Source organism: Pinus tabuliformis, chromosome 7, assembly GCF_031772625.1.
Source record: "Pinus tabuliformis cultivar Carrire ecotype Pingquan chromosome 7, CPIR1, whole genome shotgun sequence".
In the NCBI taxonomy this organism is placed as follows: domain Eukaryota; kingdom Viridiplantae; phylum Streptophyta; class Pinopsida; order Pinales; family Pinaceae; genus Pinus; species Pinus tabuliformis.
Genome location: NC_142293.1, coordinates 909,650,333 through 909,666,041, shown reverse-complemented (window position 1 = coordinate 909,666,041; position 15,709 = coordinate 909,650,333).

Genomic DNA, 15,709 nt, shown 5'->3' with positions numbered 1-15,709 from the left:
TATGGAGGATCTTACCATGGATGACTATGATGGAACCTTGTATGGAGAAGCAAGGATTGTTGGTTGTTACAGGACTTTTTGGGGTTGGTTGTGACCTTGTGATGAAAGGTGCAAGGGCCCGTGACAAGGGAGGAACATGATGATTGTTGTGGAGGATTGGGTCATGCTTTAGCCACTTTGGCTAAGTGCCCGGCGTGACTCATGGACAGGTTGAGGAGGGAACACATTTGATGATGCTTGGGTGGACTTCTCATGGCTGAGACCAAGAGATAGTCTTGGTGGACACTTTGGTGGAGGAGCTATGATGGAAGGGACTCATGATGATGTGATGATGATATGGTTGGGTGACCGAGTTCACTAAAACCGAAGATTGAAGACTTGGGTGAGGATGACCGATTGTTGTGATGAGCCTACTTGGTTGGACTACATGGACAACATAGTCATAGACATCAGGTTGGAAACATGGAGCATGGCAGTCTTATGCAAGGACATTGTGTGGGAGCACTTGTAGAGGTGTCACTTATGGGCATCCAATGAGGAGTGCCAAGACAGGAATGTTGTGCAGATGGATTTGCTCACGTGACATGGAGACTTATTACTTATGAATCGATGGAGAGGTTGTACACTCTTGTGCAACAATGCCATGGACTTGGATGGGGTTATGAGCAGACTATGGAGCATTCCTACTACATGGAGAGCTGAGGCATCTTGCAGGGACCTTTGGGCCAAGACTTGTATGCTTGCTAGAGTGTTGGTTGGGGATGACTCATGGAGCTCATGATGACATGAGATTGTTGTGACTTTTGGGGACTTCATACATGGTGGACTTAGAGGATTTGATGCATTAAGGAGCTGAGGTCAGGAGACTTGATGCAGGTGCATACTTCCAAGTACATACATGGGTGTGACTTGAAAGGGTGACTTGATGTAGAGGATCGATATGAGACACTTTGGAGTGATGGAGTTACGATGATGATGATGCCTTGGTGGCAACACTTGGGGCATGAGTTGGGCCGAGATTCAACTATCTTTAACACATGGGCGCTGATTGATCTATGGTCATGGGCAGCACATGGATGGATGAGACAAGTAGATACTTGTTTCTATGGAGACTTGAGGGTTGACACATTACAAATGTGATGGAGGTAGCTTCATGGACTTGGATGTGGCACAAGTCGCGAAGGCCTTACATCCTCCTCCACCTGAAATCGTTGTCGTCCTCGACAACATACCATCTCGGTAGCCATCGACCAAGATCAATATCCATGATGTCAACTCTCCTCACATATGGCAAACATCTCTACATATGTAAGACTCCATCTCCACCATGTCTCATCTTAGCAACCAACTGTCACCAAGATACTCCATACTAATGTATGTTAGATGTCCATGATCATCAACCACCCTGTCACAGTTTCCACATACTGCTCTCCACCATGGAAGGTTGATCCCTCCAACTCAAGCTACATGTCCACCACAACAATGTGTCAAACTCCATCATGTCATCACCACCATGTGCAAAACTACCCATGATATGCCAACAAGTGCTAACACACCTCAACCATGTGCCAACATCTCATCTCAACAATATGTCATATATCGGAAGTCATCTCAATCCATGATGATCAACCACCATGTCACAATCTCCACATGCTGCTCCATCGTGGAAGGTTGGTCCCTCCATCCAAGCTGCCTGCTCACTGTAACATATCGTGTCGACCTCATCATGTGTCGTCCTCATGTGAACCGCTGCCATGATACTCCAACAAATGCTAACACATCTCTGTACACTGACGTCCCCCATGACTGAACTAGTTGGGTAGCTAATCCAACCGTCACGTCCAAACCATGAGAATGCACATCCTTATGCCACCATCAGTCGTTCCTCAAAGCATCCTGTCACATCCTGAACTCGATCAAGAATCCATCCATATAAGTAAACCATGCTCAGGTTCATGAAGTAGTCCTCATCTCAACTGCAACATGTCATCCATGATGTTTGGTGTTAATGTGCTACACGAAGTCAGCCACATCTACTCCAACCTCATATGTGTGCCTCCTCCATATGAAGAGACCATCTCATCAAACTCCAACTCTCGGTATGCCACATCCAAGTCCATGAAGCTACCTCCATCACATTTGTAATGTGTCAACCCTCAAGTCTCCATAGAAACAAGTATCTACTTGTCTCATCTATCCATGTGCTGCCCATGACCATAGATCAATCAGCGCCCATGTGTAAAAGATAGTTGAGTCTCGGCCCAACTCATGCCCCAAGTGTTGCCACCAAGGCATCATCATCATCGTAACTCCATCACTCCAAAGTGTCTCATATCGATCCTCTACATCAAGTCACACCCATGTATGTACTTGGAAGTATGCACCTGCATCAAGTCTCCTGACCTCAGATCCTTAATGCATCAAATCCTCTAAGTCCACCATATATGAAGTCCCTAAAAGTCACAACAATCTCATGTCATCATGAGATCCATGAGTCATCCCCAACCAACACTCTAGCAAGCATACAAGTCTCGGCCCAAAGGTCCCTGCAAGATGCCTCAGCTCTCCATGTAGTAGGAATGCTCCATAGTCTGCTCATAACTCCATCCAAGTCCATGGTCTTGTTGTACAAGAGTGCACAACCTCTCCATCGGTTCATAAGTAATAAGTCTCCATGTCACGTGAGCAAATCCATCTGCACAACATTCCTGCCTTAGCACTCCTCATTGGATGCCATAAGTGACACCTCTTCAAGTGCTCCACATAATGTCCCTGCATAAGACTGCCATGCTCCATGTCTCCAACCTGATGTCCATGACTATTTTGCCCATGTAGTCCAACCATTTAGACCCATCACAAAAATCGGTCATCTCACCCAAGTCTTCAATCTTCGGTCTAGTAAACTCGGTCACCCAACCATGTCATCATGTCATGAGTCCCTCCATCATAGCTCCTCCATCAAAGTGTTCACCAAGACTATCTCTTGGTCTCGGCCATGAGAAGTCCACCCAAGCATCATCATCACGAGTCCCTTCCATCATAGCTCCTCTACCAAAGTGTCCACCAAGACTACCTCTTAGTCTCAGCCATGAGAAGTCCACCCAAGCATCATCAAATGTGTGCCCTCCTCAACCTGTCCATGAGTCATGCCGGGCACTTAGCCATGTGGCTAAAGCATGACCCAATCATCGACAACGATCATCATGTTCCTCCCTTGTCAAGGGCCTTTGTACCTTCTATCATAAGGTCACAAGCAGCCCCAACAAGTCCTGCAACAATCAACAATCCTTGCTTCTCCATACAAGGTTCCATCATAGTCATCCATGGTAAGATCCTCCATAGCATCGGAAAACTCCCATATCACTTTGCCCAAGCGTGCACTCCTCCGTTTGCCGAAAATGACTAAGTGTTAGTCATGACCATCGCATAAGGCGCGCGGAATAATACAAGTTATGGGCGTGCGAGTGTATATATATGCGATGGAAGGTTAAACGATGGACTTAACCAAGCCGACGTGTGAAACATGGCAAGGGGGCGTTCATCGTTGTACATTGTAGCGTCGGCCAGGAGGGATAACGCACAGTTGGAGGCGTATAAACTTAGGCGACCTGCGGTTCATTTGACAAGCAACTCATCGCTCTCACATCGCACTAAGGAGAAAGGCGCAGCTAGTCGCAGATCCGTGGATGAGCCCACCGAGCCGGGAAAAGGACGAGTCGAGGTCGAGTTGAGGTTTTTTGGTGGTGCGCTCGGGCGCCCACGTTTGTATCGCATTAAGACCGGGTTGTGGCAGGGTAAGGGTCGTGCACGGTGTGCCCACCCGCCCAACGCCGAGTTGGTGTGGTTCGATTATTGTCTTGTTGTGTGTTGGCGGTGGGTTCGTGCACGGGCACGCCCGCCCGCCCGACGACACGAAGGGCGTTTGTATTATATTGTAACTTGGTTTCGGTGGAGTTTTGGCAAGACTGCCGTGCGGTCGTGCACGGGCAGGTGCCCTCCCGATTTGTAAACTTTACAAATACAATAAAAGAGATTATTATTATATTGTTGTGTTGGTTTTATTATTGTATATTGTTAATGGTTTCCGCACATTAATAATATGAATTCATGATGGTTATGAATTGTTAAGGTGTAGTTCGCAAAGTTTATTAACGATGGAACATCTTAATAACTTAGGCGGTGCCGCACCCGCTCAATTAAACGAAAAAAGAATTGGGGGCATGAAAGTTGGTATCAGAGCTGATTCAGGGTTGAAGAAGCTTGACGAAAAGCTGAGACCAACCGTGACAGTTGGTATCAGAGCAAAGATTGCTCGTGACGAAGATGAAATGGTGAAGCCTGATAGAGCAGGGTTGCTCATGATAGGTGAAGCTGATAAGGTTATGGAGAAATCATGGATGAACAGTCTGGATTTCGTGGACTTGATGGTTCATGGCAAGACCATTCAAGCTCTGGTGGACACGGGTGCCACACATAACTTTATGACGACACGGTTGGCAAAAGAGGCTGGGCTGACGATCACCCCATCGAATATGGAGGTCAAGGCAGTGAACTCTAGAGCTAAGGTGGCAAGTTTGGTACACGATGTACCTGTGCAGATAAAAGACTGGAAAGGTCAGTTGGACTTCACGGTGATGGAGATGAATGACTTTGATATGATACTCGGACAGGATTTCTTGAAGGGAAATAAGGCTATTGTTGTCCCCTTCTGTGATGAGGTGGTGTTGGTTGGGCAGTCACAAACTTGGACTTTGCCCACTCATAGGCAAAGGAGGGAAGTCAAGGTGCAGCATGTTTCGGCACTGAGTTTGGAGAAGGCTATGAAGGATTCAAATATGGAGACATATGCGGTGATGTTCAAGGATGTTGAAGATGATGGAGTGGGGACGCCTGTTCCAGCTGAGATATCGGATGTGCTTACCAAGTATGCGGATTTGATGCCTGATGAGCTTCCGAAGAAACTTCCACCAAGGCGTGCAGTGGACCATGGCATTGAGCTTGAGCCAGGAAGGCAACCCCGGCTAAAGCACCTTATCGATTGTTAGGGCCTGAGTTAGAGGAATTGAAATGCCAGTTAAAGGAGTTAACTGAGGCAGGTTTCATTAGACCTTCAAGGTCCCCTTATGGAGCTCCGGTATTGTTCCAGCGGAAGAAGAATTCGAATGAGCTACGGATGTGTTGTGATTACCGTGCATTGAACAAGCAGACGGTAAGGAACAGGTATCCTTTGCCATTGGCTTCTGATTGCTTTGACAAGCTTGCGAAAGCCCGAGTGTTTTCTAAGCTGGACTTGAGGCATGGATATTATCAGGTGCGGATAGCTGAAGGAGACGAGAAGAAGACCGCGATAGTAACAAGGTATGGTAGCTTTGAGTTCCTTGTTATGCCATTCGGGTTGTGCAATGCTCCTGCTACGTTTTGCACTTTGATGAACGATGTTCTACGGCCATACTTGGATTCGTTCGTAGTAGTATACTTGGACGATATAGTGGTGTTTAGTGACAACGTGGAGGATCATAAGAAACACTTGGCGATGGTATTCGAGGCACTGAAGGCAAATCAGTTGTTCTTGAAGAAGTCTAAGTGTGTGTTCGCTCAGACCGAGATTCCGTTCCTTAGGCATATTGTTGGTCAAGGGTACATATGGATGGAGCCGAGCAGAGTGAAGGCGATTGAGGACTGGGTTGAACCGAAGAATGTCCATGAGATGAGGGTGTTTTTGGGCATGACCAACTACCAACGGAAGTTTGTAGAGGGGTACTCCAAAGTGACATCGGCACTGACAGACTTATTGAAGAAAGACAAGAGGTGGATTTGGACAAGCAAATGTCAAGAGGCATTTGATGACTTGAAGAAGAGGATGGTTACAGCACCGATACTAAAGTTGCCTAACTTCGAGAGACCGTTTGAGGTACACACTGATGCTTCAGATTTTGCCATAGGAGGAGTTCTTATGCAGGATGGGCATCCGATGGCTTATGAGAGTCGAAAGTTGCAGGATAGAGAACGGAGGTATCCAGTCCATGAGAAGGAGATGACTGCCATCATCCATTGTCTTCATGTGTGGAGGCATTACCTGATTGGGAAGTCGTTTGTTTTCAAGACTGACAACGTTGCAGCAAGTTATTTTGCATCACAACCGAAGCTTTCTGCGAAGCAAGCTCGTTGGCAGGACTTCTTGGCAAAATTCAACATGACTATCGAGTATAGACCGGGTAGACACAATGCGGTAGCAGATGCCCTTAGCAGAAAGGGAAAACTTGCAGCATTGGAGGAGGAAGAAGACCGGGCAGCAAGGAGTAGGAGTCGAGTTCAGATGTCAGAAGAGATGCAGAATAAGATCAAGGAAAGTGTTGAAACCGATACTTTGGCGCAGAATATAGTGAAGCAGATAAAGGAGGGGAAGACACGAAAGTTATTTCTAAGAGACGGGTTCTTGTTCTTTGGAAACCGACTCTATGTTCCAAAGTCATCCAGTCTCAGGAGACACCTTTTGAAGGAGTGCCACGATTATCCGTGGGCTGGCCACCCAGGGCAGTGTCGTTCTTTGGAATTGTTGGAGAGAGGATTCCTTTGGGAGAAGATGAGAGAGGATGTGGAGGAATATGTACATACGTGCATCATTTTTCAGCAGGACAAATTGGATACTCAGAGACAAGGAGGATTGTTGCAGCCTTTACCGATTCCAGAGAGGCCATGGATGAGTGTCTTGATGGACTTCATCACTCAGTTACCACAGGTTCAAGGGTATAATGGGATTATGGTCGTGGTTGATCGTTTTTCCAAGTATGCTGTCTTTGTTCCTACAAAGATACCTTGTGGAGCCGAGCGGACAGCGGAGTTGTTCTTTAAGAACATAGTGAAGTATTGGGGGATGTCGTTGAGTATTGTGTCGGATAGAGATCCGCGTTTACAGGGAGATTTTGGACCACATTGTTCAAGTTGGTCGGGCCAGAGTTATTGATGAGTTCGAGTTACCATCCGCAGACAGATGGGCAGACCGAGAGGATCAACGCATTGCTGGAGGACTACTTGCGACATTATGTGACGGCTGATCAGAAGAATTGGCCCGAACTCTTGGATATTGCTCAGTTTAGCTACAATATTCAAAAGAGTTCTGCGACGGGGTACAGTCCATTTGAGTTGGTAAATGGACAGATGTCGGTTGCACCGCATACCGTAGTGACGGGAGGCTTCTTGAGAAGTCCTCATGCGAAGAAGTTCATGAAGGCTTGGGAGGAGACCTTGGCGTTAGCATGGTTACGCTTGCACGATGCTGCAAGGAGGATGAAAAAGTATGCTGATCGTGGAAGACGGGAGGCACACTTCGGTGTGGGAGATATGGTGTTTCTCAGAATTACTGGGGAGCAGTTTCAGCCAGCCAAAGGGACGACGAGCAAACTAACACGGAAGTATGAGGGACCATGCCGAGTGAAGAAGATGGGGGCGTGACATGTTGCAGATGGATGGAGTTTCCATGGACCTGAGCATGGATTGTAGATTCTTGATGAGTCGAGGATGTGGCAGATGTTTGAGGAACAATTGATGAGGACATGAGGATGTTCACTCTCATGGATTGAGCGTGATGGTTGGATTAGCTACCCAACTAGTTCAGACATGGGGTCGCGAAGTGTACAGAGATGTGTTGGCATTATGCTGGAGTATCATGATAGAAGTTCACATGATGACATATGGATCAAGATGACTACTATATTGTTGAGATGAGATGTTGACACATGATTGAGGTGTGTTAACACTTGTTGACATAGCATGGGCAGTTTTGCACATGGAGATGATGATATGATGGATTTTGACGCATTGTTGCAGTGGACATGTAGGTTGAGTTGGAGGGATCAACCTTCCATGGTGGAGAACAGCATGGGGAGATTGTGACAAGGTGGTCATGGACATCTGATATATGACATACATTAGTATGGAGTATCTTGGTGACAGTTGGTTGCTAAGGTGGAGCATGATGGAGATGGGAATCTACATATGTTGCAGAGATGTTTGCCTTATGTGGAGGAGTTGATATCATGGTTGATGATGATCTTGGTGGAGAGCTACCGAGATGGTATGTTGTCGAGGACGACAACGATTTCAAGTGGAGGAGGATGTAAGGCCTTCGCGACTCGGGCAGGCACGCGACGAGCGGGCGCTCCGTGCACGACGAGCGGGCGGACGGTGTGACGGGTGGGCGCTCTTATGCGACGATCATCTGAACCTTATGCGACAATATGCGACATTAAAATGCAATGAAAGGGGAAAAGACGCTTAAAATGGTTAAGTGTTAATCCTTGTTTATATACGATGGCAAATGGAGTTTGGCCGACGTATGAAGTGCACATATGGGTGTGATATGAAGGTTGTGGGGTCGGCCTTAAGGCTGGACACCCCCTTCCAACCACACGCAGAGTTGTATATAAATACGAAGGACTTGGAGCTCATTTGGGAGCATCATCAATCAAGAAACTCACATATTTCTTCTACACTTGGAGCAGGGGTAAAAGGGCGCAGTTAAAGTGCACATAACTCATGCGGTCAAGAAGGAGTGTGCAGATTTACCGGTGTTAAGCTTGTAGGTTGTGGAAGGCTAGGGGAAACAACACTTCCATCCTTATAGTTTTGAGTGGTAGGCTTCCTTGTTGCCATAATTTTGCTTTCCATTTTTCTTGGTAACTTGAATGCCTTCTCCAATGAGTCAGGTTCCCAAAGGCGAACCTCATGTTGGATGTTATCCTTTAAACTCCCTATGAACACATGAATCATATGTTCCTCTGTAATATCTTTTACCATTATATTCAATTTTTGGAAGTCCTCAATGTGCTCCATCATTGAACCCTTTTGTTTGAGGTTTATCAATTGGCTAAAAAAGGTGTTGCTTTTTGTATCCTCATAATGTGCTATCATTTCTTCCATAAAAATTTCCCAAGTGACAATTTGTTTACGAGAGCAAAGCCATTGATACCATACAAACTGATTTGGTTCCAAATATAAAGTTGCAATGCGTACCTTTTGTGTGTTTTGCACATTATGGAGATCGAAATATTGCTCCATTTATAGTATCCATGTTATGGGATCCTTGCCATCAAACTTCCTCATATTGATCTTTGGAACATGGTGGGTCTTCAATCCAACATTAGAGTCTATGAAATTATGATTAACAATTCTTTTGTTCTCATCGTGAATTTCCATTACTACCATTTCACCATTAGTAAGCATTTCTTGTAGCAACTTGTCAAATCTATCTTCAACTCTTCCATGTCACCTTTTAGTTTTTCTTCTATACATCCATCTTAACGTCCATGTCATTCATCTTAGCTTCCATGCCATCCATTTTAGCTTCCACGCCATCCATCTTAGCTTCCACGCTATCCATCTTAAATTGCATGCCATTCATATTAGCTTCCACGCCATTCATCTTAGCTTCCACACCTTTCTTTAAACCATCAATCTTACCTTTTGTTACCTTTTGTGAGAGTGAAATTAGTTGCACTTGGTCTCGTAATTTTGATATATCATGTTGCATTTCTTCCTCTTCTTCATGAATCCTGCTAGAGCTTTCAGGTTGCTTACTAGATGTTTCCATTTTCTTTCTTCGAAGAATCAATTAATGATAATTATGCTTCATTATTCCCTTTGAACTTCAAACTAATTTTTTAACCCAAACTTATGCAAAATTTTAAAAGGACTACACACCTTTTTTCGCTTTGTAGAAGATTGATATTGAATCTATTGTATCTCTATAAGTGCGGATCTCCAAGGTCTAAAATTGCTTTTTGCGGTATCCCTCTGAGTCCTCTTTCTAATGCCACTAGTCTGATCAAAATTGGATTCTCCAAGAAAGAGTTATGTCAAATCTCCCAAGATGACCTAATTATATAATTTTTCAATAGAGCAAACTTGTACGACGTGTCACATGTCACTATTTCAACCTTCGGATCTGAAAAATATATACAGAAAAGTACAGTTTGTCCTCTTTCTGTAACTTCTTACGAAATTTAAATCTGATGCTCAAAGAGAAAGTTATGACGATTTTCCCAAGGTCACTTGTTTGGAATGTAATTCGGGAGTCCGCAAAAACCCTAACTTCCTCAGATCATATCTTCGGAAATATAGTGATACAAGATCTTAAATTCGGACCCGAGGTTCAGAATGATTTCAGCTCAAATGGGTTTTTGTTTTAGCTTCTGAAACATCGCAGAAAAAATGTTATAACGAAAATGCCACGATGTCCTGTTTGGAGCAGCGAAACCCTATAATCCAAAGCTCCGATACCAAATGTTATGGAGCCAACTCACAAAAAGATAGAAAAGAAATATCAATGCCTTAGAAACCAGCCTCTTCGAGGGGGAAACCTCCTTTACATTACACAAATGAATAATTCTTGGATGATACAAATGACAAAACCTCCTTTCTATATATAGGAGTCTAAGGGGTCACAATATAATCAAAGCCAACATAACAATAATAATATAAGGGCACAACAATAACAATAGTGGACTTCTATGGGGGAACAATAATAACAATATGGGGACAATAGGGGCACAACAATAACAATAATGGCTACAATGACAATAGTAATGGGGGAATCACTAGTATTATAGGGACCTAACATAGTTTGGCCGACAAGCTTTAAAAGATTCCCTTCAGGGTTAATCTTCCCAGATTTTTCCAAGTGAAAAAAAACTATAGTTACATTTGTATCTTCATAATAAAAAAAATGGCATTAGAAATAAGGCATTATATATTCATCTTGAGAACTAAAAAAAGTCCAATGCATGAAACTAAAATAGAGATTAAAGAAATTAATTTCCATTTTTATGACAATTCACTTTTCTCCAATGAAAAAAATATGTGTTTGTGGCATCTAAGAGTGCTTTTAAACCTCTTTCATGACATCCTCTGTTGAAACCATCTTCATGGTAAAAAAATGAAGTTTGTATCTAAATAGTTGCAGTTACACTTGTATCTTCGTAAAAAAAATGGCATTCAAAATAAGGCATCAACTATTCATCTTGAGAATTGAAAAAGTCCAATACAAGAAACTAAAATAAAGATTAAATAAAGTATTTCCCATTTTTATAACAATTCGCTTTTTCCTGAGGAAAAAATGTGTGCTTGTGGCATCCAAGATTGTTTTTAAGCCCCTTTATTGACATTCCTATGTTGAAACCGTCTTCATAGTAAAATAATAAGTTTGTATCTAGACAATTACAGTTACATGTGTATCCTCTTCAAAAAATGGCATTCAAAATAAGACATCAATTATTCATCCTGAGAACTCGAAAATTCCAATACTGGAAACTAAAATAGAGACCTAAGAAATTGAGAGTTTGACCCATGGTTTATGAGATTCATCTATATGACAATTTTGAATTTCAATAATGATCCAAGTTCCTAAATTCAACCCAGATCTAGATTTTGAAAGCTCGTCTACTAGTTTGTTCTTATCCTTGTAAATATGATATAGAGGTTCATGTGAAAAAGATGCAAGTAAATAAAGAACTTCATCATACAACAATTGCATATAAAATTCCTTAGTGCAATTTCTTTGTGCATCTATTGAACAACCAACACTGAGTCACCATAAATTTGTAGTTGAGTTACACCAAGCTCTTATGCTAACTTTAAGACCAACTTTAGAGCCAGTAGTCCACATAACTTATCGTTTTTCTCATCAATTATAGCTTTAAAAGAAATACTATGATCTTAAGTGATCCAGATTGGATCAATATATTATTTTTCATCCATCTTGATGCTTTTAGAGTGGAAAAATTGGAGAAATCAACTTGTAGGGTCATTTTTACTGGTAGTTTCAGATTGAAAATTTTCGCGTGAAAACTTGAGGAGTCATTTGAGGCCTTAAATGACCACTTTTTATGTTTTCAACCTTATTACACACTGATACCTTTTCAAAAACACAATAATTGCCTCAATTAGACGTTGTATAAGAAAGTTATGTTTCCTGGAAGTTGACTTATCGAAATTGACCACCATAATTTGAGAGGATGCCATTTCAACCCTTGTTACTCATGGAAAGGGGGCTAGCCATGTGGGCACTATGAAAAACACTCTAGAAGGGTCAAGTTGCAACTCATATTGAGGGTTGAATGGGTCAAATTAACCCCTACTTGTTAATCCGGTTGTGTATAGTCGAGCCACTAAGAGGAAAAGGGGTTCAATTCCATTCGAGTGCATTTCTTGTTCACAAATGAGAAAAGTAGTTGAGAGTGGATAGAGAGAGAAAAAAAAACAAAGAGGTTTTGTGGTATGTAGCAACCCACGGGCCACTGGCATCACTCCTATTGTACTTGTACCCATTTTCATTCAAAGAAAGGGACAACAAAGAAACCTCACCTTCTAGCTGGGTTTTCTCTTGAATGGGTTTCCCAGGTCATATCTTCAATTATTGTGGTTTTGTGAGTGATTTTTTTATTTCTCCTCTATTTTATACATATTTATATTTTGCATGAATACCCAATAAGAAATAACTTAATAATCTGATAAATCTAAGGAAAAATGAACCCTCGTAGTATATATTTTGGAGTTCAATAATTTTCTTTATCAAATTTGTTGTGATGAACTATCCAATGGAATATCCAAGACAACTTATGGATTATATTGGTATTGGATCTAGGTTTCTTTAGGTATGTGCAAATTTGTAGGGGATTCATATCAGTTAATTTGAAAATAATAAAACCTCAACCATAGTCGACAAATCTATTAATAACCCTCGAGATATGACAAAGTAGAGATTTGCAAGGCTAGAAGAGCTTATCGAAAATATTGGCTACAATATGAATCTTCTCGTGGAAACTCTAGCAAATAAGTTTAGAAATGAAGAAGACAAAGGTTCCAACTCGGAGGTCATCTCAGAGGGAAATTGGGGGATCAAGGAGAACCAAAGAAGGAGACTAAGGAAGAACCCAAAAATTAACAACCCAACTTGAGTTCCATGAACCATTCACAATCCTTGTTCAAGATGAAAGGGAAGGTCCACATCAAGCCAAATTGAGGTGAGATTGATGCTTTGAAATTAAATCACTAGTTACAATAGTTAGGGGTTTATTTTAACGTCCATCACATAGAGGAATAACAAAACATTTCTTTCGCCTATTTGAAACTAGAGGACCATGCCCTCAACTAGTAAGAAATCCATACGAAAACCCTAAGGTTGGAAGGGGATCCTCCTGTGACTAAGTGGGAGGATTTAAAAGCTCTCGTAAAGTCCTAGTTCTACCCTATTGAGTATGTAGAGGACCAGTGGATTCAGTGCCATTACTTCAGGCAGAGACAAGGGTAGAGTGTACATGAAGACGCCACAAAATTCAGGAAGATGGAAATAATGTTGGGCATCTCTTCCAAGAACCAAGATGTAGTCCTAAAGTATCTTATGGGGTCTACATAATGATTTGTGGAAGCAAGTGATGATGTTCAAACACAAAATATTGAATGAGGCTTGTGTACATGCATAACACCTAGAAAACATAGGCTAGAAGAAAGGGTAAGCAAGTGGGTTGAAGCAGAAGCAACACCAAGAAGCTTCCAAAGAAAGGAAGAAAAAATGAAAAGGGGGGAAGAAGGGGACAAAAAGATAATAGCCGCAACGCACTAGTAACCACTGTAATATTGATGGTCATACAAAAGAGAAATGTTGGAAAATACATTGAACTTAAGCCAGCGAGCCTGAAGAATGATGTGAAGAAAAAAAAATCCATGGCTATGGATTCAAGTAATTAGGTGGAAAGTAGCTTAGACATGAATGAGAAGTTTGTTTACACATTAGGGCAAAAGAGGGTGAATATAATTAGCCTTCAGCAACAAGAAGAGAAGGAGATGAACAAACTCTTCCATATAAAGATACATGTCAAGAAGAAGAAAATTGATGCTTTGTTCTACTCAACATCATGAGTGAATCTCATTGTAGCAAAGCTAGTTAACAAATTGGTATTGTAAGTTCATGATCATCCAAGCCCATATTCATTAGGATGGGTGAAAAAGGATGCAGAAATAAAGGTAACCAAACAATTCAAAATTATATTTGCTACCAGTGTTGATTTTGTTGTTGAAGTAAAATTGGATGTAGTTCCACTTGATGTATGTGTTGACGCACTTCAATATTAAAAAAATCGCTAACCATAGCAAGTATCTTCCCACTCCCTCAATAAGGAAGGTCAAAGTCAAATAATAAATGAAATGTGAAAAAAAAAGAACAAAGTAAAACTAGTAGGTGACCTTACTTTAAGAAAAAATTTCACCATCTGCAATAGTATATGACAAATGCATGCTTCAAATACTTGCATTATGTTCAAAATGGAAACAAAAGCTCTTGTTATGAGCACAACAAATGTGAAATAGACCTGAACTTATGTTCATACGATGCCAAGTTTCAAATATTGTGTTCATATGTATATATAATTTCAAAGCATGAAAAGGTTTTTGGCTTCATTTTACATGCTTCATAATGCAGAAGGTCTAAGTAGGAATTCTAATGCCTTATTCATTAAGTCGTTATCAACAAAGGGTATTCCATGAACATTAATATGGTAAAAAAATGTGTTCTAATAGTTGGGTCGACACCTTTACAAAGTATTCTTATGCGGATATAGGTGGTGCCATTTCCATGTATTAAATGTGTTTACAATGTTTTATATGACACATATGTCATATGGTCAGAGTTACTGTGATTCGTATGGTGCACACATTACGATATATGTAATACACGATATGCGATGGATAAGTTTGCAAATTAAATGTTACAATTACAAGGCAACATTTACTGCATTGTTTATAAAGCCGATATTGTTATTACAAAACCCCAGACCTTGTCTCGTTAAGGTGGAAACATGATACATTGTTAAGTATTAAAGTTTTTGTTGGGTGTGTTTTATATTCTTTCCATGACTAGCCCCATGCGTGAAGCAAGGGGTTATAGGGGGGGCGGTAGTCCCCCCTTCGTTGCGTCAGGTGCAACAGGGGGGGGGGTCACAAGGAGGGTGGAAGCCACCCCCCCCCCCCTTGTTGGGGGGTTTGAGGGGTGGTAGCCCCCCTTTACGGGGTTAGGGGCAGCGCCCTAGGAAATTTTTTCAGACCCTATATTAGGTGGGTCAACCTACCTATGGTTTTGTGCATGGGTTTTGCACATGGTTTTGGGCATGGTGGTTTTTTGCCCATGGTATCTTGTAGATTCGATCAAGGAAACTACAGTTATGTTCTAATCAAAGGTTAATGGATTGGGGTTTATGAATGCTTCGACATGTATATATATGTGTTGTAACATTGAAAGGAATATAATGAAAAATCAATCTGGTAGTCCCGGTTTTGGGATCCAAGGGAAAATCTATGTGTATTTGTTTCGTGTTTCTCGCCATTGTATATTTTCTGTTTTGTAAGAATTCATTTGCAGGTAATTTATGTACAGGGTTAAAACCTACATTTGGTATCAGAGTTATTTCGGCTTCAAGGGGACACCTTTGCTACTGAGTGGTTTTTTGCTTGGGCTTGTGGTAGACCCTGTTCAATGGGAATCTGCGAGATTGATTCTTGCGGTGAAAGAATATGGAGAGCAATGGAAAGATAGAGATCGAGAAATTTAATGGTTAGAGTTTTGAGTTGTGGAAACTCAAGATGGAGGATCTGTTGGTGGATAAAGATCAGTGGATCGCGGTAGATTCGGGTACTAAACCAACAATAATGTTAGATGAAG